Genomic DNA, 22,306 nt, shown 5'->3' on the forward strand with positions numbered 1-22,306 from the left:
GGACAGTTTGCTTCAGACTTCGGTCACACCTCGTAGAGAGGTGCAGGATCATAATGGGGTTGGTGTGAACAATAGTGTGCAGAGTAAGGGGAACCAGGTAAGAAAGGGAACGAGGATCCACAGAAACTGATCCTATCCAACAGGTACAATGCACCGGCTACCTGTGAGGATAAGGATAAAGACTGTCGGAAGGACAGCCAGAATGCGGGCCATGGCACTTTGTAGCAGGAGGCTGTCCAAAGGGGGAGGGGGGAGGAGGAGGGGAGAAAGTATAATGTGGTAGTTGTAGGGGATTCTATAGTTAGGGAGACAGACAACATCCTTTGTAAGCAAGAGCGAGAGCTCTACATGGTATGTTGCCTACCTGGTGCCAGGGTGAGGGACATCTCGAATCGGCTTGAAAGGATATTGGAGAGAGAGGGGGGAGGATCCAGTCGTTGTGGTCCATGTTGGGACCAACAACATAGGGACAAGTAGACAAGAGTTCCTGTTTGGGGAGTACCAGGAACTAGGAGCTAAATTAAAGAACAGGACCTCAACGGTTATAATCTCTGGCTTATTGCCTGAGCCATGTGCAAATTGGCGTAGAGATAAGCTGATTAGGGAAGGGAACACGTGGCTAAAGGAGTGGTGTGGGAAAGAGGAGTTCCATTTCATGGGGCACTGACACCAGTATTGGGACAGGAAGGAACTGTCCCACTGGGAGGGATCCACCTGAACCGGTCTGGGACTAGGGTCCTAGCAGAAAGGAAAAATAGGGCGGTCACTGTCGTGTCCGAGGATCAATAATACTCAGACTGCAGGAGAACAATAAAACAGGTATTTACTGAACAGAGAGTAATTCAAGACTGAAGTACAGAAGCCTGCTATGGCTTTATATACAGGGGTGGTCACTGCCGGTACTGCAGTATAGAATCAGTTCTTCTCTTAAAGGTACATACACAACAATTCCTCCCCTTTTAGATAAACAGTACATAACATTCATTTAACAACTAAATAATAACTAATTACAATTACAATTTTCTCTGTACTATATACATCAACTGAAATAATCATTTATAAGTTCAGTCTTTGAGGAGGCTTCCTGATCCTGACTGGATAACGCCTTTCTCGAGTATCCTGTTCTTGCGGCGGAGTTGATTCTGGCTCATTGTCATTGGTTGGTTCGTCAGCTTCCAATACCACTGCTTCTGAGGTAGACGCAATCTGTACTTCGGGTTGGTTACCAGGTGCACCTGCTCGTGGTATGGGTTTGGCTTGTTCCTGTGACTCTAGAATCTGGTCAGCATGGCGTCTCACGATGCTCTCTCCAACGTCCACTGTGTACATTAGTGGTCCCTGCTGTGTGCATATCATTCCTGGCTGCCATTTTTCTGTTCGGTAGTTGCGGGCCAAGACTGGTTGCCCTATCTTGAAGCTCCTGGTTGGCTTCTCATTTATGTGCTGGAATTGCTTATCCTCAACATCTCGTCTTATGTTTGGTTTGAGCAAATCCAGGCGACATCTTAGCCTTCAGTTGAAGAACATTATGGCTGGAGTTTGGTTGGTGACTGCATGTGTCGCACTCCGGTAAGCAAACAAGAAATTATCCACCTTGTGTTGTAGTGGTATGTCGTCATTATGCATTGCCTTTATTGCCTTTTTAAAGGTCTGAACAAACCTCTCAGCCAATCCATTTGTGGCCGGATGATATGGGGCAGATGTGTAATGTTTCACCCCATTATTCCTCAGAAACCTCCGGAAATCCTCGGACACAAACTGTGGCCCATTGTCGGAGCAAATCTGTTCTGGCAAGCCATTCCTGGTGAAGATGGTCCGTAGGACTGCAATAGTTTTCTCCGTGGTGGTGGAGGACATTTTGATGACCTCTGGCCATTTTGAATGGGCGTCCACAGCGATTAGGAACATTGAGTCCATAAATGGACCAGCAAAATCAATGTGTACCCATTGCCATGGAGATGAGGGCCACTCCCATGGATGTAGCGGGGCCTGTGGTGGAGCGTTTTGGATCTTCTGGCATCCTGTGCATCTCTTGGTCATATCCTCGATTTCTTTATCAATTCCCGGCCACCACACAAATGCCCTGGCTAGGCTCTTCATTTTTACCCCTCCCAGATGACCCTCATGAAGCTCATTGAGCACTCTATCTCTCAACTTGGGTGGAATTACCACTCGGGATCCACACATCAAGGTCCCCCGGCACACTGACAGCTGTTCTCTCCTTGGCGAGAATGCTGGCAACAGTGAGTCGCCATGTGCTGGCCATCCCTTCACCATCAAATCATAGACCCGAGAGAGTGTCGGGTCATTTCAGGTTTCCTTCTCTATACTTGAGTTTGTAACAGGTAGACATTCGACTATGGTCGCATGGAATATCTCAACAGGGTCCACTGCAGGTGCTTCCTCTACCGTAGGCAACGGTAGGCGCGACAGCCCATCAGCGTTTCCATGCTGTTTCGTACCCTTGTACTCTATGTCGTACTGATGTGCCCCTAGAAAAAGTGACCATCTTTGCAGCCATTGCGCCGTCATCACCGGAACGCCCTTCTTTGGGTTAAAAATGGAGACCAGGGGCTGATGATCAGTCAGTAGGGTGAATTTCTGCCCGTGCAGATAGTGATTGAACTTCTTCGCCCCCACACCAGGCTGAGGGCCTCTCTGTGAATCTGGGCGTAGTTACGCTCGGCTGAGGTTAACGAGCGCGACGCAAAGGCTATTGGCCTCTCTGAACCATCAAGGAATTTGTGTGACAGCACCGCTCCGATGCCGTAGGGAGACGCATCACATGCTAACCGAATCGGTAGTGTTGGATTGTAGTGGGCCAATACTTCTTTTGAAGTGATTAGGCATTTACATTTCTGAAAGGCACTCTTACACTCATCACTCCATTTCCATGTTACTCCAGCTTGCAGTAGGGCATTCAGTGGGTGCAGAATTGTAGATAAATTCAGCAAGAACTTATGGTAGTAGTTCACCAACCCGAGGAACGACCTCAGTTGCGACACATTTTCCGGTGCTGGAGCCTTGACTACAGCCTCAATCTTGTCCGGCGACTTATGCAGCCCTTCTTCATCTATCATGTGGCCACAATACGAGATTTGTCTCCTGAAGAACTCGTATTTGGGGCGGTTGGCTCGTAGCCCATATTCCTGTAATCTCGTGAGCACCTGCTCCAGGTTGGCAAGGTGTTCACTGTCATTTTCGCCCGTAACCAGGATGTCGTCCAAATAACACTGGGTCCCCGGGATCCCTTGCAGGACTTGTTCCATCGCCCTCTGCCAAATAGCCGGGGCTGATGCTACCCCGAATACCAGTCGATTGTACTGGTAAAGGCCTTTGTGAGTGTTTATCGTGAGGTATTTCCTAGATGCTTCTTCCACCTCCATTTGTAGATACGCTTGGGCCAGATCAATCTTTGTAAAGCGTTTCCCTCCAGATAGTGAGGTGAAAATATCTTCTATCCGTGGAAGTGGATATTGTACTGTGTGCAGGACTGGGTTCACAGTTACCTTGAAGTCCCCACAGATGCGAACCTTCTTCAGTACCCCAGGCGCGCTGCTCAATGATTTCTTCATTACAGGAACGATGGGTGTGGCCCACTCGCTCCAGTCCACCTTGGACAGCACACCCGAATGCTCCAGACTCTCCAGCTCTGCTTCAACGGCTGGGCGGATCACGTAAGGTACCGGTCTGGCCTTAAAAAATTTTGGGTTTGCGTTATCTTCGATTTTTATCATTGCCGTTACTCCTTTTAGAGTCCCAAGTCCTTGTTGGAACACCTCTTTCGCATCAGTTAGAATTTTTGACAGTCGTCCAGGTGTGACGTCATCGTCCTTTTTATCAGTCACAGTTAGCGCCTGAATGGAATGCCAATCCAATTGTATTTTTCGGATCCATTCACGTCCCAATAGTGGTGGTCCTCCATCCGGTAGTATATATAGATACAGTTTCTGTGTTTCCTTGCCGTTGTATTCAACTGGCACCCTTATTTTTCCTCTGGGGTAGACTTTTTGCCCCGTGTATATCTTCAATACAATGGACGTGTCCTTCAAGGGTATGTGTGAGAATAGCCGCTCATAGTCTCATCGATTCATGACAGTTAGGGCTGATCCTGTATCCAATTCCATCTTTACTTGGGACCCTGCTATCATGAGGGTGACCTAAATGGTTCGGTGATCCTCCTTTGCAATCACATTGTGTAACTTTAGACAACTTAGTTTCCTGTTCCCGGAGTCATTATCACTCTCCTCATCTTCCGAACTACTGTCTGTCATTTTTTTTACTTTCTTGTACTTTTCCTTAGTAGTTCTTGTAGTGTTGGTTTTCTTTCCCGACCTGCAGACTCTTGCTATATGTCCCATTTTCCCGCATTGCCTGCATACTTTGTCCTTAAACCAGCAGTCCTTCTGATCATGGGTTGTTCTGCCGCAGCGATAGCACTTTTCTGCTCCATACGCCATTTCATTAGCGCTGACATCTTGTGGTTTCTGTTGTATTTCCGCAGCTCCCCGTGCTGCTGCTTCGTAGGATACTGCCACGCTGAAAGCCTGTTCTAGCGTCAGGTCCTTTTCCGAAAGTAGTCGTTTCTGGGTTCCTTCACTCTGGAGCCCGCAGACAAACTTATCCCGTAAGGTGTCTGCCAGTCCTGCTCCGAACTGGCAGTGCTTCAATAACTTGCGTAGTTCCGTAAGATAGTCAGCATTGTTCTCATCTTTGTGCTGGTTTCTTGTATGGAACTTGAATCTTTCTGCTATCAGCAGCGGTGTAGGGTTTAGGTGTTCCTGTAAGATATTAACAATCTCTTCAAAACTTTTCTCCATTGGTTTAGCTGGGGTAATTAAATTCCGCAATAGGCCGTACGTTCTTGCGCCCATCAAATTTAATAATACCGACGCCTTCTTTCCATTGGCCACCTCATTGGCATTGCAGTACACTTCAATTCTTTCCACATACGTGGTCCAGTCTTCTACCTCGTTGTCGAAAGCAGTGATACTGCCACTCTTCGGCATCTTGGGTGATTTAAAATGGTGCCTCCTGCGCTTTTTCTTCTTCCCCAATGGAATAAAATGGCGCCTCCCGCGCTTTTCCTTCTTCCCCAATGGAATAAAATGGCGCCTCCCGCACTTTTCCTTCTTCCCCTTGCTGCCACGCTGCTCCTAGCGTTCTACAGGGTAATGGCGGCGACCCGCGCCTTTGGCGCGTCTCACTTTTCCTTCCCCGCATTCTAGCCTCTCCACGCTGCCCTGTTCTTGAGCACCAACCGCGCCCTGTGCGCTCCACCCTCTCTCTCTCTCTTCCTCCCGACGACGCTGCACGGCCCCTTTGCAGAGCCGCTCGATCGAGCCCGAACCCGCCGCAGTCCGGAAGGGTCAGCGCACTACCTGCTACCAGCACGACTTGCTGGAACACCTCGACTGGGGAGCCAGGCCCAGCTCTCCACAGCCTCCCCTGCAGCTCTCCGATGGATCCCTGGGTGGTTGCCCGCGGTCGACGCCCGCCGTTCTGACTTCGACCTCCAAGAAGCTTCTCTTCAGGGAAAAGATCCCCGTGAGGTGATGCAGTACTGCAGGTGAGTTCAAACCTGCCCGTCGCCAGTGTAGTGTCTGAGGATCAATAATACTCAGACTGCAGGAGAACAATAAAACAGGTATTTACTGAACAGAGAGTAATTCAAGACTGAAGTACAGAAGCCTGCTATGGCTGTATATACAGGGGTGGTCACTGCCGGTACTGCAGTATAGAATCAGTTCTTCTCTTAAAGGTACATACACAACAGTCACAAGGGCTTTAAACTAGTAAGCGGGAGGGCTCAGGTGGAAATTGTAGTACAAATAGAAGTTCAAAAACAAATGAAAGGAAAGTGCGTAGAGTAACTGTCAGAAATTGTGCTTTAGGCACTACAGGAAAAGGGAAAACTAAAAGATATAAAGTGGTTAGACCAGGAGAGAGAAATAAGAAACAAGTGAGTAAAACGTTAGAGCTGAAGGACAGGCTAGGGTGTGTGGCCCAAATAAGCATTCTTTATACAAACACATGGAGTAAAAGGAATAAATTGAATGAACTGCAAGTGTAAATTCAACTTGGAGTGTATGACATGGTAGCCATTACTGAGACATGGCTGCAAGACGGTCAGGACTGGGAACTAAATATACCAGGTTATAAGGTCTACAGGAAAGATAGGGAAAATGGCAGGGGGCGGGGGGAGGGAGAAGCCTTAGTGATTAAGGATGAAATCACTTCAATGATAAAGAGAGGATATAATGAGAATTAAGCAGCCAGTGGAGAGTTTATGGGTAGAATTAAGAAATAGGAAAGGATTTAAGACTGTAGTGGGAGTTGCGTATAGGTCCCTGGTAGCAGCTGTGATGTGCTAGATTGTATAAATGCAGAGATTAGACAAGCATGTAATAAAGGCAGAGTGGTTTTAATAGTGGATTTTAACTTTCATATAGATTGGGATAAGCAGACTAGCACATGTCAGAAAGGTAGTGAATTTCTTCAGTGTGGCAGGGATAGTTTTTTACAACAAGGATCAAGGATATCAGCATGGCTTTGTCAGGGGGAGATCATGTCTAACCAATTTGATTGAATTTTTTGAGGAGGTGACTAGGTGTGTGGATGAGGGTAGTGCAGTTGATGTAGTCTACATGGACTTCAGTAAGGCTTTTGACAAAGTCCCGCATGGGCGACTGGTCAAGAAGGTAAGAGCCCATGGCATCCAGGGCAATTTGGCGCATTGAATCCAAAATTGGCTTAGTGGCAGGAGGCAGAGGATGATGGTCGAAGGTTGTTTTTGTGACTGGAAGCCTGTGTCCAGTGCTGTACGGCATGGATTGGTGCTGGGTCCTTTGCTGTTTGTAGTGTACATTAATGATTTAGATATGAATGTAGGAGGTATGATCAATAAGTTCGCAGATGATATGAAAATTGGTGGAGTGGTAAATAGTGAGGAGGGAAGCCTCAGGCTACAGGACGATATAGACGGGTTGGTCAGATGGGCAAAACAGTGGTAAATGGAATTTAACCCTGAAAAGTGTGAGGTGATGCATTTTGGGAGGACTAACAAGGCAAGGGAATACACAATGGATGGTAGGATCCTAGGGAGGACAGAGGATCAGAGGGAGCTTGGTGTGCCTGTACATAGATCCCTGAAGGCAGCAGGACAGGTAGATAAGGTGGTTAAAAAGGCATATGGGATACTTGCCTTCATTATCCGAGGCATAGAATATAAGAGCAGGGAGCTTATGATGGAGCTGTACAAAACGCTAGTTAGGCCACAGCTGGAATACTGTGTGCAGTTCTGGTCACCACACTATAGGAAGGATGTGATTGCATTGGAGTGGGTGCAGAGGAGATTCACCAGGATGTTACGTGGGCTGGAGCGCTTCAGCTATGAAGAGAGACTGGACAGGCTGGGGTTGTTTTCCTTAGAGCAGAGAAGGCTGAGGGGGGACCTGATTGAGGTGTACAAAATTATGAGGGGCATAGATAGGGTAGATAGAAAGGAACTTTTCCCCTTAGTAGAGGGGTCAATAACCAGGGGGCATAGTTTCAAGGTAAGGGGCAGGAGGTCTAGAGGGGATTTGAGGAAAAACTTTTTCACCCAGAGGATGGTTGGAATCTGGAACTCACTGCCTGAAAGGGTGGTAGAGGCAGATACCCTCACAACATTCAAGAAGCATTTAGATGAAACACCATAGCATACAAGGCTACGGACCAAGTGCTGGAAAATGGGATTAGAATAGACAGGGCTTGATGGCCGGCGCGGACACGATGGGCCTCTTTCTGTGCTGTATAACTCTATGGGGGAAAAATTCGGTTGGTTGCGCCACCCATTAGCGCCTAAAGAGGTCGAGAAGTGGGGCGCTAACCAACTAGCGCCTGGGCGCAGCGAACCCTGCACCTCTTCCCAGATTGAGCGGACATTTAGCGCCAGCGCTAAACCGTAGCACCCGCTCACTGGCGCACGCAGATCATGACGTCATTTCAGTGTGCAACGCCCTTGGGGCGCCCCGGACCAGAAATTCAGTGGCACCCCCCTCCGTTCCGCCTGTCGCTACCAACGACAGGTTACCTGGAACGTTTCCCAGTCGCTGTCGGGCTGGGGGGCGCTATTTAAAGGGGACTCTTCCTGGATTATTAGTGGTAGCCATTTTTGGACCACACCTTCTGTGAGAGAGAGAGTTGCTCAGAGACAAATGGAGAGCCATTTCTGCAGTGAGTCAACGCTGGCTGAGGAACTTTAGCCTTCTGAACATAACTTTGCAGTTGGTAAGCTTCTCAACCAGCATAACTTTCAGTGCGCACTTACTATGGGGGCTGCATTGGATGGGAACGTCGTCCTTCTCAATCATATTGACAGGGCACAGAGATGCAGGGATAGAGTGGCAGGCATGGCCAGACGGAGGAGGGCCAACAGACGTCGGCACACGAGACCTTACGCTGCCAGGGTTTTCCACCAACAGTTTTCGTATATCAACATGTCGGAGGAGCAGTGTTTCCGAAGGCTGCGCTTCAGTAAGGAGGTGGTCACTGAGCTCTGCCACCTGCTTCAGCCAGATCTACAGCCTCAACTAAGGTGCAGGACATCTCTGTCGGTGGCTGTGAAGATCACTGTGGCTCTAAACTTCTATGCCAGCGGCTCCTTTCAGGCCGCTGCTGGGGACATTGCCAACATCTCACAGTTCGCGGTGCATTGCTGCATCCGTCAAGTGACTAATGCCCTCTTTAAAAGGAGACGGCAGTACAGCTCCTTCCCAATGACCCCGGACAAGCAGCGAGAGCGCGCAGAGGGCTTCGCAAGGATAGCGGGCTTCCCCATGGTGCAGGGCGCCATTGACTGCACGCATGTGGCTTTGCGGGCACCTCTAGAGAATGCGGAGGATTTCCGCAACCGAAAGGGGTTCCATTCTTTGAATGTGCAGCTGGCCTGTGACCACCGACAGCTGATACTCGCTGTCAATGTCCACTTTCCAGGCAGCAGCCATGGCGCCTTCATCCTGCGCCAGACTTCTGTGGCAGACCTTTTCGAAGCCCCGGCTCACCCAGGAGGCTGGCTTCTCGGGGACAAGGGCTATCCTCTGTGCCTCTGGCTGCTGACCCCGCTCCGTTCGCCCAGCACCCCTGCTGAAGAACGATACAACAAGAGCCATCAAGCGACCAGGAACATCGTGGAGCACACAATCGGCATGCTGAAGCAATGGTTCCGCTGTCTGGACCATTCCGGAGGAGCCCTTCAGTACTCACCTGAGCGAGTCTCCCACTTCGTGATTGTGTGTTGCATGCTGCATAACCTGGCAATCCTCAGGACCCAGCCAATGCCACCAGACATTGAAGCACCAGCAGAGGAGGAGGAGGAGGAGGAGGAGGAGCAGCACCAAGACAGGAGGGAGGCACAAACTGCAAGGGCCGTCCGTCAGAGGCTTATAGCAAGTCGCTTCTAGGCCCCTCTGAGGGAATGCTTTCTGCCATTCCAAGAACATGAATGGAACCGTTCTGCTACCCCTAAGCCGGTCAAGGCAACAATTTGTGCAAAGAACAGACATGGACATTGTGAATAAATAAACTTCTTTATTTAACAAACTGTGTATCCTTCCCGCATGACAAAGCAATGGAAACAAACACCAAAACAAACAGACTGCCACATAACTGGCTCTCACACCCTGGAGACAATGTCCAAAACATAACTGGCTCTCACACCCTGGAGATAATGTCCAAAACATAACCAACATTCAGACCAGCATCCTCGGCCTTGAATGAAAAAAATAACATAATTTAGCAACACCTCCCACTTTTTGCCCCTCGATGGTGATCTGCTTCCCTTGTGGGATTGCCCCCTTCCCGCCCTGCAGCTCCTCCGTAATGGGACCCCAGTGGCTGCAGCAAGGCTGGGGGAGGCCTGCTGACTGTCCGAAACTGAGACCGCAGATGCCCTTGAGGGACGGCCTGGACCAGCTCTGGGCCTGGAGGGCCCGGCTGCTGACTGCGCCAACTCTGCATGGGCGGCAGCAGTCTGTCCTACAGGTGGTGGCAGCTGCAGTGGAGAAGTGCCAGTGGTGGCATCAGGAATGCTGTCATCCTGAGAGTGGACAGCAGCTCCCTGGTCGGCCGACACACTGGCACTCTGACGGGGCAGCACCGCAGCATGCGCAGCAATCGGCTGGTGCACAGATTGCTGGCCTGCTGTGGCGCGGCGAGGGCCCTGGGGAATCCTGCCTGATCCAGCGAGGGTGGCAGCAGTCAGTGCTTGCGTGGCCTCAATCTGCGTCTGCATGAGACCAGCCACTGACTGCGTGGCAGCACTCAGCACTTGCGTGGCAGGTGCCAGTGCTTCGCCGAAGTCCTGGACAATCCTTGCCAGTGCTGCGCCGAAGTCCTGCACACTCCTTGCCTGTGCTGCACCGAAGTCCTGGACACTCCTTGCCAGTGTCTCAATGGAATCAGGCATCCTTGCCACTGCAGCCATGAGCTCAGTGTGCCTCTGCCCAGCCTGGGCGCTCATTTCTGCGAGGACACGCACCTCTTCTGCGTTCTGTGCAGCAGCACTCGCGGCCCGACTCGCCCTCCGGGGAGGCAGCCCCCGAGCTTCCCTACCCCCCTCGCGTTGCTGCAGGCCGCTGGGTCCTGGAGCTGCATCCTCCTCAGACCATTCCCCCCCGCTCCCCTCCAGGGAAGGCGTCGCCCCAGTCTGGACATGGGCTGGCTCGCCTGAGGGTGGCACAGATGGTCCGGCTTCCTCCTCCTCGTCGCCTCCAGAGTCACTCGCACTGGCAGCTTGAGGGCCCGCCTCCCGAGCTGGTGATGCAGCATCTGAAAGCAGGGAGGTTCAAGAGTGGCTTTAGCGAAAGGACAGGGTGGCAGCAAGGGATGCATGAGTGCTGCAATGCTCTGAGTTGGCTCGAGAGTGAAAAAGCATGCTGGTGTGGGGAACAAGTGGAAGGAGAGAGATCAAAAATGTGATGACCTTACCATTGCTGTCCACAATGGGGTCGGCATCTCCAGAGGCGACGGGGCCAATCATCCGGCTTGCCACAATCCGCTGGACTCGCTGTGAGGGTCTGCAGGTGAGGCCGGCCTCCTCCGGTCCAATGCTGTTGCCTTCTATTATGGGCCAGCTTGGCCTGCAAGAGAAAGGACGGGGCATGAGGAAACCTGCAGCCCTGATCTGGGATGACATGCCTCCCATGGTCGATTAGCCCTTACATTATGCTGCCCTGATCTGGGATGACATGCCTCCCATGGTCAATTAGCCCTTACATTATGCTGCCCTGACCTGGGATGACATGCCGCCCATGGTCGATTAGCCCTTACATTATGCACAGAGCTGAATGTGCGTGTGTGTTTCCAGAAAGGGCCATGGGTGCTGGATGACAGCTGGCCATTGGGGCTTTGCACACCCTCTGGCCATAAAGTGAGGTCCAGATGGAGGGATGAAGATGATTCTGAAAAAGGCACTCACCCTGACGACCCGAGTGAGGTCGTTGAACTTCTTCCTGCATTGCACAGGAGTCCTGGGAACCATGCTGCTGGAGGTGACTCTGTTGGAAACCTCCCTCCAAGCTCTGCGATAGTCGCTGTGCTGAGGCCTCCTGCCATTCTCTGGGTAGAATACAGATCGCCTGCGCTCCACCGCGCCAACCAGAGTATCCAATGCCCCCTCGCTGAAGCGCTGCACTCTCTCCCTGGCCCTCTCCATGTTCAGGCAGTTGTCGACGCCACAGGTAGGTTACCGCCGAGTTTGAGGCCTCCGAAGCGCAGGGTGCAGCTGGAGATGATGATCGATCCGCCCCTTTAAGAGCTGTCCGGCGCCAGCGTGTCTGGCTGCACTCGATAATTGACAGCACCTGCGCTGCGCCCGCCCGCGGAGATATTGCGTCACGCCCACGGGTTAGCGCCTTAACACTGTCGTGCAGCACCTGATTTAGCGCTGCAATCACCTTCAGGGGCGCAGGTACCCAATATCGCTGGAGGCGGCGATAATTTGCGCCTGGCACTAAACTTTGCGCACCGCCAATACTAGCACCCCAAACGGGGCGATACCGAATTTCTCCCCCTATGACTCTATAACAATATGTCCTAGAGTGTTAGATCTCTTAATTTCAGTGGACCACACTAATCTGAGGTCAACGCACTAAAATAAAAGATTTTGAGTCCAGTGGTAGTTTTTAAATAGTCGATTTATTGCATCACTTGACTTACATGTTTGACTGTCCTTTGTTCTACTCACAAGCATGTTCAAAATGGCTGGTTCTTATACAGCATCAGATCACAGTAAATGTACCCGCCCCTTTATTACCATTGGCTCAGCAGCATGCATGCAGAGCTATGGTTGGTTCAGCTACATCGGCCGACCTGACGTTATCACACTGTGATTGGATCTTTGGTGCATCACTCATTCCTTTGTTCTAAAGTTAAGCTAAATCAGCCGATGTGACGTTACCACATTGTGATTGGATCTCTGGTACATCACACCATCATCCCTTTGTTCTACAGTTCAGCAGCACGTGGTTGACTGTTCTCAGTTTAAGCATAATCAGCACTTTCAGTCATTAGTTTAATTATATTAAAACTATGTTATTAAAATATATATATAATCTATTCCCTAACATAGAGGCAATAAGGGGGCATGCCATATTAGATTTAGTAATGAGTAATGAGCCAGATTTAGTTAACAGCCTAACTGTGCGTGAACCTTTATCCAATAGTGATCATAACATGATCGAGTTCCAGTTAGCATTTGAAAGGGAGAAACGCAAAACAGCTACTAAGATTTTAGATTTGGCTAAGGCCGACTTCAACGGGATGAGACAGAGACTGTCCACAGTAAACTGGGTAAATCTGTTAATAGGTAAAATGACAGAAGATCAGTGGGAGATGTTCAAAAAATAATTCAAGGTGATACAGAACCAGTTTATACCCCTGAGGGGCAAGAACTCTGCTTGCCAAAAAAAAGCCATGGATGACTAAAGAGGTGAGGGACAGCATAAAACTAAAAGAAAAAGCATACAAAAATGCAAAAAATAGAACAGATCCTGGCAAATGGGAAAGATACAAAGAACAGCAAAAGGTCGCAAAACTGATAGTAAGAGCTACAAAAAGGAGTATGAAAAGAAACTTGCAAGGGATATCAAAATCAACACAGAATTTTTTACAATTATATTAGGAAAAAGCAGGTTGTCAGGAGCAATGTTGGCCCCTTAAAAACTGAAAGCAGTAATATTGTCAATGATAATAAGGAAATGGCGGACATGCCAGACATGTTGAATAATTACTTTGCTTCAGTATTTACAGTAGAGGAAGATGATAGCATGCCAGAAACCCCAAGGAAACTAATATTGAATCAGGGACAGGGACTCAATAAAATTAACGTAAATAAAAATAACAGTAATGAAGAAAATAATGGCACGAAAGAGTGACAAATCCCCAGGATGGTTTCCATCCCAGGGTTTTAAAGGAAGTAGGTGAGCATATTGCAGATGCTCTAACTATAATCTTCCAAAATTCTCTCGATTCAGGAACTGTTCCTTTAGATTGGAAAATTGCACATGTCGCTACGCTATTTAAGAATGGTGAGAGAGAGAAACCGGGAAATTATAGACCAGTTCTGTTGTCGGGAAATTGCTAGAGTCGATAATCAAGGATAGGGTGACTGAGCACCTTGAAAATTTTCAGTTGATCAGAGAGAGCCAGCATGGATTTGTGAAAGGCAGGTTATGCCTGACAAACCTGATTGAATTTTTTGAGGAGGTGACTAAAGTAGTGGACAGGGGAATGTCTATGGATGTTATTTGTATGGATTTCCAAAAGACATTTGATAAAGTCCCACATAAGAGACTGTTAACTAAGGTAGAAGCCCATGGAATTGAGGGCAAATTATTGACCTGGTTAGGAAATTGGCTGAGTGGCAGGAGACAGGCAGTAGGGATAATGGGCAGGTACTCAAATTGGCAGGATGTGACTAGTGGTGTCCTGCAGGGATCTGTGTTGGGGCCTCAACTATTCACTGTATTTATTAATGACTTAGATGATGGGATAGAAAGCCATATATCGAAATTTGCAAATTACACAAAGATAGGCGGCATTGTAGGCCGTGTAGATAGAAGTATAAAATTACAAAGGGATATCGACAGATTAAGTGAATGGGAAAAACTGTGGCAAATGGATTTCAATGTAGGCAAATGTGAGGTCATCCACTTTGGACCTAAAAAGGATAGAACAGGGTACTTTCTAAATGGTGAAAAGCTAAAAACAGTGGAGGTCCAAAGAGACTTGGGGCCCAGGTACATAGGTCATTAAAATGTCATGAACAGGTACAGAAAATAATCAAAAATGCTAATGGAATGCTGGCCTTTATATCTAGAGGACTAGAATACAAGGGGGTAGAAGTTATGCTACAGCTGTACAAAATCTTGGTTGGACCACACCTGGAGTATTGTGAGCAGTTCTGCGCACCACACCTTAGGAAGGATATATTGGCCTTGGAGGGAGTGTAGCATCGGTTTACCAGAATGATACCCAAACTTCAAGGGTTAAGTTGTGAGGAGAGATTACACAAATTAGGGTTGTATTCCCTAGAATTTAGAAGGTTATGGGGTAATCTGATCGAAGCTTTCAAGATATTAAGGTGAACAGTTAGGGTAGATAGAGAGAAACTATTTCCGCTGATTGGGGATTTTAGGACCGGGGGCCATAGTCTAAAAATTAGAGCCAAACCTTTCAGGACTGCAATTAGGAAACACTTTTACACACAAAGGGTGGTAGAAGTTTGGAACTCTCTTCCGCAAACGGCAATTGATGCTAGATCAATTGTTAATTTTAAATCTGAGATTGATAGCTTTTTATTAACCAAAGGTATTAAGGGATATGGGCCAAAGGCGGGTATATGGAGTTAGAACGCAGATCAACCATCTCAATGAATGGTGGAACAGACTCGAGGGGCTCAATGGCCTACTCCTGTTCCTATGTTCCTAGAGGGAAGTGCATGGATGAAAAGTGTATCATGTTTAGAATTACTGTACAGAATAGAGAACTGCTACACATCACTAGAGGGAAATGACTGAGGTGGGCAACAATAGAGGTAATACAGGGAATAGGGAAAAAAAACCTATCTAGGTAGCATGGTTGACCAAGACGAGTATATATCAAGTCAAAAGAGGCTAAATATAAACTAAATGGCTCCTGACTACAGAACTCAAGACAGGAGAGGGATCTAGGGGTACTGGTGGGTATCTCACTGAAAACAATAGCACGGTATATGACTGTAGTAAAGAAAGCTATTCAGATTTTAGGATGCACAGCCAGAGGGAGAGTTGTGGCCCTGATTTTAACTCCACGTAGATTCCTGATCAGGCCTGAGTTAAAATTACAGTCGGGTCTCAATGATGTCATTGGGCCGCAACATGCATAAGTAAAGAAGAACCCTGTTGGCTCCAGGCGTGTGTCTTTGCTGCCTGCTTAGGTGAGCTGGTTAAAATCGCAGATGTTGCAATCATGGCAGCTTTCGGACAGGTAAGAGCCAGGGTGATTTTAACTCCCCACTTGCCAGGTTTCTGCTGAGCGAGTAGGATTAAAATTGCCCTCATGTGTGTCTACAAGTCACTGATAACAGCCACAACTGGAGTACTTGCATACAATTTTAGTTATCATACTACAGCAAGGATATGCAGGGATATGAGGTAATGCAGAAAAGGCAACCAACTGATATCTAATGGCGAGGCTTAAGAGCCTGGTAGTGTTTACTCTGGGAAAGATAAAACTCAGATATTATTCAAGATTCTTAAGGGATTAAATAAATTGGACCCAGATAATGTTTCAGATTGCCACAAACTATAACCAGTGGACATTGGCAGCTTAGAAAAGGGAAGCTGCAGATTAACTCCATTATAGAGAGGGTGGTGAATGTATGGAACGGACTAACAGGGAGGAGGCTAAAGCATGCAGTATGGGGGAAAAGTAGACAGGATTTCACTGCCAGTTGCTATCCAGTGACCCCTGTTGAAAGCATGTGCGTTAGGATATCAACTGACAATACATTTGGGTTCCACTCTTATGTCCATTTTGCATGAATAGCTTGCTGACACTCAATTAAGGCTGATACATTAAGAATGGCCACTTTGCTGATGTACTCGAGAATCACAGGTGCCTGTGGAACAGTATGCCAGCATGAGTTAGAGCCCAAAGGATGGGAGAAAACTGAAGGAACAGAGGGAGAAAAAAATGTGGAAAATATAAAAGGTAATTCAAGCTATCAAACCTGTTCATTCTTGAGACCAAATACAATCTTTCAGCTTCTTTCTTAGTTCATTCAACACCATTTAATGTGTCAGACTTGGCTCAGTGGGTAGCACTCTCGCCTGAGTCAGAAGGTTGTGGGTTCACGTCCCACTCCAGAGACTTTAGCACATAACCTAGGCTGACACTCCAGTGCAGTACTGAGGGAGTGCTGCACTGTCAGAGTTGCCGTCTTTTGAATGAGACATTAAACCGAGGCTCCGTTTGCCCTCTCAGATGAACGTAAAAGATTCCATGGAACTATTCAAAAGAGAGCAGAGCGGCTCCCCTGGTGCCTTGGCCAATATTTATACCTCAACCAACATTTCTGAAAACTCATTATCTGGTCATCATCTCATTGTTGTATGTAGGATATTGCGGTGCAGAAATTGGCTGTCGTGTTTCTCTATATTCCATTAGAACTACACTTCAAAAAGCTGTAAAGCGCTTTGGGAGATCTGGAAGTTGTGAAAGGCGCATATAAATGCAAGTTCTCTTTCATTCAGAGCACTTGGAAAACAGGGACAGGATCGGACAAGTCAACATGGATTTACAAAAGGTAAATTGTGCTTGACTAATCTACAGGAATTTTTTGAGGATGTAACTGGTAGAATAGATAAGGGAAAACCAGTGGATGTGGTGTATTTGGACTTTCAGAAGGCTTTCGATAAGGTCCCGCATAAGAGATTAGCGTGTAAAGTTAAGGCACAAGGGATTGGGGGTAAGGTACTGACTTGGATAGAGAACTGGTTGGCAGACAGGAAGCAAAGAGTTGGAATAAACTGGTCTTTTTCCGAGTGGCAGGCAGTGACTAGTGGGGTACCGCAGGGATCGGTCCTAGGACCCCAGCTATTCACAATATATATTAATGATCTAGACGAGGGAACTAGATGTAATATCTCCAAGTTTTCAAATGACACAAAGCTGGGTGGGCGTGTGTGCTGTGAGGAGGATGCCGAGAAACTCCAGTATGATTTGGACAGGTTGGGTGATTGGGCAGATGCATGGCAGATGCAGTATAATGTGGATAAATGCAAGGTTATCCACTTTGGTGGCAAAAACAGGAAGGCAGATTATTATCTGAATGGCAATAGATTGGGAGAAGGGGAAATGCAACGAGACCTGAGTGTCCTTGTGCACCAGTTGCTGAAGGTAAGCATGGAGGTGCAGCAGGCGGTTAAGAAGGCAAATGGTATGTTGGCCTTCGTAGCGAGAGGATTTGAGTACAGGAACAAGGATGCCTTGCTGCAGTTGTACAGGGCCTTGGTGAGACCACACCTTGAGTATTGTGTGCAGTTTTGGTCGCCTTATCTGAGGAAGGATGTTCTTGCCACGGAGGGAGTGCAGCGAAGATTCACCAGACTGATACCTGGGATGGCAGGAATGATGTATGAGGAGAGATTGGGTCGATTGGGCTTATACTCACTGGAGTTTAGAACAATGAGAGGGGATCTCATTGAAACTTATAAAATTCTAACAGGACTAGACAGACTAGATGCAGGAAGGATGTTCCCGATGGCGGGGGAGTCCAGAACCAGGGGTCACAGTCTAAGGATAAGGGGTAAGCCATTTAGGACAGAGATGAGGAGGAATTTCTTCACCCAGAGAGTGGTGAACCTGTGGAATTCTCTAGTACAGAAGGCAGTTGAGGCCAATTCATTAAATATATTCAAGGAGTTAGATATATTTCTTAAGGCTAAAGGGATCAAGGGATATGGGGAGAAGGCAGAGACAGGGTACTGAATTTGGATGATCAGCCATGATCTCATTGAATGGCAGAGCAGGCTCGAGGGGCCGAATGGCCTACTCCTGCTCCTATCTTCTATGTTTCTATTCAGAGTACTTGTGTAACCTATTTTTTTCTTCTTCAACTCTCTGTATTTTCTGACCTTGTCCAATTCTACTGACATTCCTAGTTTGAAATCATCTGTAAATTTGACCACTTTGCGTTAAGTTTCTTAATCCAAAACCATTGACGTACGTTGGAAGCAACTAGCCATGAGGCAGCACTTACCAAAATGTAAGTTTATTTATTTTCCCTCTACAGGTGCTAACTCGTCAGCTGGGTACTTCCAGCATTTTCTGGTTTTATTTCAGAAGTTTACCTGTCAAAAGAAATTTACTAGCTTATACTAGCCACCAGTTCCGGGCTGTGCTGTGTTTACCTGCACAGCTGTTGTCGCTCTGCGGACCGCTTCAACCAATAGCACAGACTCACGGTTTTGTCATTTCCGGTAGATAGACGCACTAATCTCGCGAGAGCCTGATTTGAAATTTCGGGCGGTTGGTGTCGGCGGCTCGCGCCGAATTGATTTGAATTTTAAAAAGGCAAATTCTGAATATACCAGGTGAAATGAAGCGCGGTAACCGGGGGGAATGGTAGAGAAAGCGCGGTAACCCGGGTAAAGGGGAGGAATGGAAGAGGAAGCGCGGTAACCCGGGTAAGTGAGGGGATGGAAGAGGGAGCGTGGTAACCCGGGAAAGTGAGGAGGGAGCGCGGCAACCCGGGTAAGTGAGGGGATGGAGGAGGGAGCGCGGTAACCCGGGTAAAAGGGAGGGGAGAATGGAAGAGGGAGTGTAGTAACCCGGGTAAGTGAGGGGAGGAGGGGGGATGGAAGAGGGAGTGCAGTAATCAGGGTAAGTGAGGGGAGGAGGGGGGATGGAAGAGGGAGTGCAGTAATCAGGGTAAGTGAGGGGGGGGCTGGAAGAGGGAGTGCAGTAACCCGGGTAAGTGAGGGGGATGGAAGAGAGAGCGCAGTAACCCGGGTAAGTGAGGGGGATGGAAGAGAGAGCGCAGTAACCCGGGTAAGTGAGGGGGATGGAAGAGAGAGCGCAGTAACCCGGGTAAGTGAGGGGGATGGAAGAGAGAGCGCAGTAACCCGGGTAAGTGAGGGGGATGGAAGAGAGAGCGCAGTAACCCGGGTAAGTGAGGGGGATGGAAGAGAGAGCGCAGTAACCCGGGTAAGTGAGGGGGATGGAAGAGAGAGCGCAGTAACCCGGGTAAGTGAGGGGGATGGAAGAGAGAGCGCAGTAACCCGGGTAAGTGAGGGGGATGGAAGAGAGAGCGCAGTAACCCGGGTAAGTGAGGGGGATGGAAGAGAGAGCGCAGTAACCCGGGTAAGTGAGGGGGATGGAAGAGAGAGCGCAGTAACCCGGGTAAGTGAGGGGGATGGAAGAGAGAGCGCAGTAACCCGGGTAAGTGAGGGGGATGGAAGAGAGAGCGCAGTAACCCGGGTAAGTGAGGGGGATGGAAGAGAGAGCGCAGTAACCCGGGTAAGTGAGGGGGGGGATGGAAGAGGGGAGCGCGGTAACCCGGGTAAGTGAGGGGAGATGGAGGAGGGAGCGCGGTAACCCAGGTAAGTGAGGGGTGAGGGGGGGATGGAAGAGGGAGCGCGGTAACCCGGGTAAAAGGGAGGGGAGAATGGAAGAGGGAGTGCAGTAACCCGGGTAAGTGAGAGGGGATGGAAGAGGGAGTGCAGTAACCCGGGTAAGTGAGGGGGGATGGAAGAGGGAGTGCAGTACCCTGGGTAAGTGAGGGGGGGGGATGGAAGAGGGGAGCGCGGTAACCCGGGTGAAAGGAAGGGGAGAATGGAAGAGGGAGTGCGGTAACCAGGGTAAGTGAGGGAGGGTGGAAGAGGGGAGCGCGGTAACCCGGCTAAAAGGGAGGGGGGAATGGAAGAGGGAGTGCAGTAACCTGGGTAAGTGAGGGGGGGGGATGGAAGAGGGAGTGCAGTAACCCGGGCGAGGGAGTGCAGTAACCCGGGCAAGTGAGGGCGGGATGGAAGAGGGAGCGCAGTAACCCGGGTAAGTGAGGGGATGGAAGAGGGAGCGTGGTAACCCGGGTAAGTGAGGAGGGAGCGCGGTAACCCGGGTAAGTGAGGGGATGGAAGAGGGAGCGTGGTAACCCGGGTAAGTGAGGAGGGAGCGCGGTAACCCGGGTAAGTGAGGGGATGGAGGAGAGAGCGCGGTAACCCGGGTAAAAGGGAGGGGATAATGGAAGAGGGAGTGTAGTAACCCAGGTAAGTGAGAGGGGGGATGGAAGAGGGAGTGCAGTAATCAGGGTAAGTGAGGGGGGGGATGGAAGAGGGAGTGCAGTAATCAGGGTAAGTGAGAGGGGGGATGGAAGAGGGAGTGCAGTAACCCGGGTAAGTGAGGGGGGGGGGGTGGAAGAGGGGAGCGCGGTAACCTGGGTAAAAGGGAGGGGAGAATGGAAGAGGGAGTGCAGTAACCAGGGTAAGTGAGGGGGATGGAAGAGAGAGCGCAGTAACCCGGGTAAGTGAAGGGGATGGAAGAGGGAGTGTAGTAACCCAGGTAAGTGAGAGGGGGGATGGAAGAGGGAGTGCAGTAATCAGGGTAAGTGAGGGGGGGGATGGAAGAGGGAGTGCAGTAATCAGGGTAAGTGAGAGGGGGGATGGAAGAGGGAGTGCAGTAACCCGGGTAAGTGAGGGGGGGGGGGTGGAAGAGGGGAGCGCGGTAACCTGGGTAAAAGGGAGGGGAGAATGGAAGAGGGAGTGCAGTAACCAGGGTAAGTGAGGGGGATGGAAGAGAGAGCGCAGTAACCCGGGTAAGTGAAGGGGATGGAAGAGAGAGCGCAGTAACCCGGGTAAGTGAGGGGGATGGAAGAGAGAGCGCAGTAACCCGGGTAATTGAGAGGGATGGAAGAGAGAGCACAGTAACCCGGGTAAGTGAGGGGGGGATGGAAGAGGGGAGCGCGGTAACCCGGGTAAAAGGGAGGGGAGAATGGAAGAGGGAGCGCAGTAACCCGGGGGGGTGAGGGGGGGGATGGAGGAGGGAGCGCGGTAACCCGGGTAAGTGAGGGGGGATGGAGGAGGGAGCGCGGTAACCCGGGTAAGTAAGGGGTGAGGGGGGGATGGAGGAGGGAGCGCGGTAACCCGGGTAAGTGAGGGGTGAGGGGGGGATGGAAGAGGGAGCGCGGTAACCCGGGTAAAAGGGAGGGGAGAATGGAAGAGGGAGTGCAGTAACCCGGGTAAGTGAGAGGGGATGGAAGAGGGAGTGCAGTAACCCGGGTAAGTGAGAGGGGATGGAAGAGGGAGTGCAGTAACCCGGGTAAGTGAGGGGGGATGGAAGAGGGAGCGCAGTAACCCGGGTAAGTGAGGGGGGATGGAAGAGGGAGTGCAGTAACCCGGGTAAGTGAGGGGGGGATGGAAGAGGGAGTGCAGTAACCCGGGTAAGTGAGGGGGGATGGAAGAGGGAGTGCGGTAACCCGGCTAAAAGGGAGGGGGGAATGGAAGAAGGCGTGCAGTAACCCGGGTAAGTGAGGGGGGGATGGAAGAGGGAGCGCAGTAACCCAGGTAAGTGAGGAGTGGTGATGGAAGAGGGAGCGCAGTACCCCGGGTAAGTGAGGGGGGATGGAAGAGGGAGCGCAGTAACCCGGGTAAGTGAGGGGGCGGATGGATGTGGGAGCTCGGTAACCTGGGTAAAGGAGAGGGTGGGTGGAAGAGGGAGCGCGGTAACCCGGGTAAAGGAGAGGGTGGGTGGGTGGGAGGGAGCGCAGTACCCCGGGTAAGTGAGGGGGGCGGATGGATGTGGGAGCTCGGTAACCTGGGTAAAGGAGAGGGTGGGTGGACGAGGGAGCGCGGTAACCCGGGTAAAGGAGAGGGTAGGTGGAAGAGGGAGCGCGGTAACGGGAGGTAGAGGGAGCGTGGTCACCTGGGTAAAGGGGCTGGGGGGGTGGAAGAGGGAGTGCGGTAACCCGGGTAAGTGAGGGGGGGTTATGGAAGAGGGAGTGGGGTAACCTGGGTAAGTGAGGGGGGGGGGTGTTATGGAAGAGGGAGTGCGGTAACCCGGGTAAGTGAGGGGGGGGGGTTATGGAAGAGGGAGTGCGGTAACCCGGGTAAGTGAGAGGGGATGGAAGAGGGAGTGCAGTAACCCGGGTAAGTGAGAGGGGATGGAAGAGGGAGTGCAGTAACCCGGGTAAGTGAGGGGGGCTTATGGAAGAGGGAGTGCGGTAACCCGGGTAAGTGAGAGGGGATGGAAGAGGGCGTGCAGTACCCTGGGTAAGTGAGAGGGGATGGAG

At 50.0% G+C, this 22,306-nt stretch overlaps 1 protein-coding gene across 4 annotated transcripts in view; it reads left to right on the forward strand.

Annotated features, from left to right (window-relative positions):
• Window positions 1-18,530: 18,530 nt before the first annotated feature.
• Window positions 18,531-22,306, forward strand: part of ncapg (non-SMC condensin I complex, subunit G) — a 134,024-nt gene continuing 130,248 nt past the window's right edge. For 3 of the 4 annotated variants that reach the window (XM_085966965.1, XM_085966990.1, XM_085966981.1), the window contains exon 1: window positions 18,531-18,617. The gene's annotated coding sequence lies outside the window, so the exon portion shown is untranslated. Of the gene's footprint in view, window positions 18,618-18,648; window positions 18,711-22,306 lie in introns of those variants that run through there. The other variant, XM_085966973.1, reaches the window with a different exon arrangement.

The sequence above is a fragment of the Somniosus microcephalus genome, chromosome 2, assembly GCF_052327205.1.
Source record: "Somniosus microcephalus isolate GS21.2 chromosome 2, FLI_Smic_1.0, whole genome shotgun sequence".
NCBI classification, from domain to species: domain Eukaryota; kingdom Metazoa; phylum Chordata; class Chondrichthyes; order Squaliformes; family Somniosidae; genus Somniosus; species Somniosus microcephalus.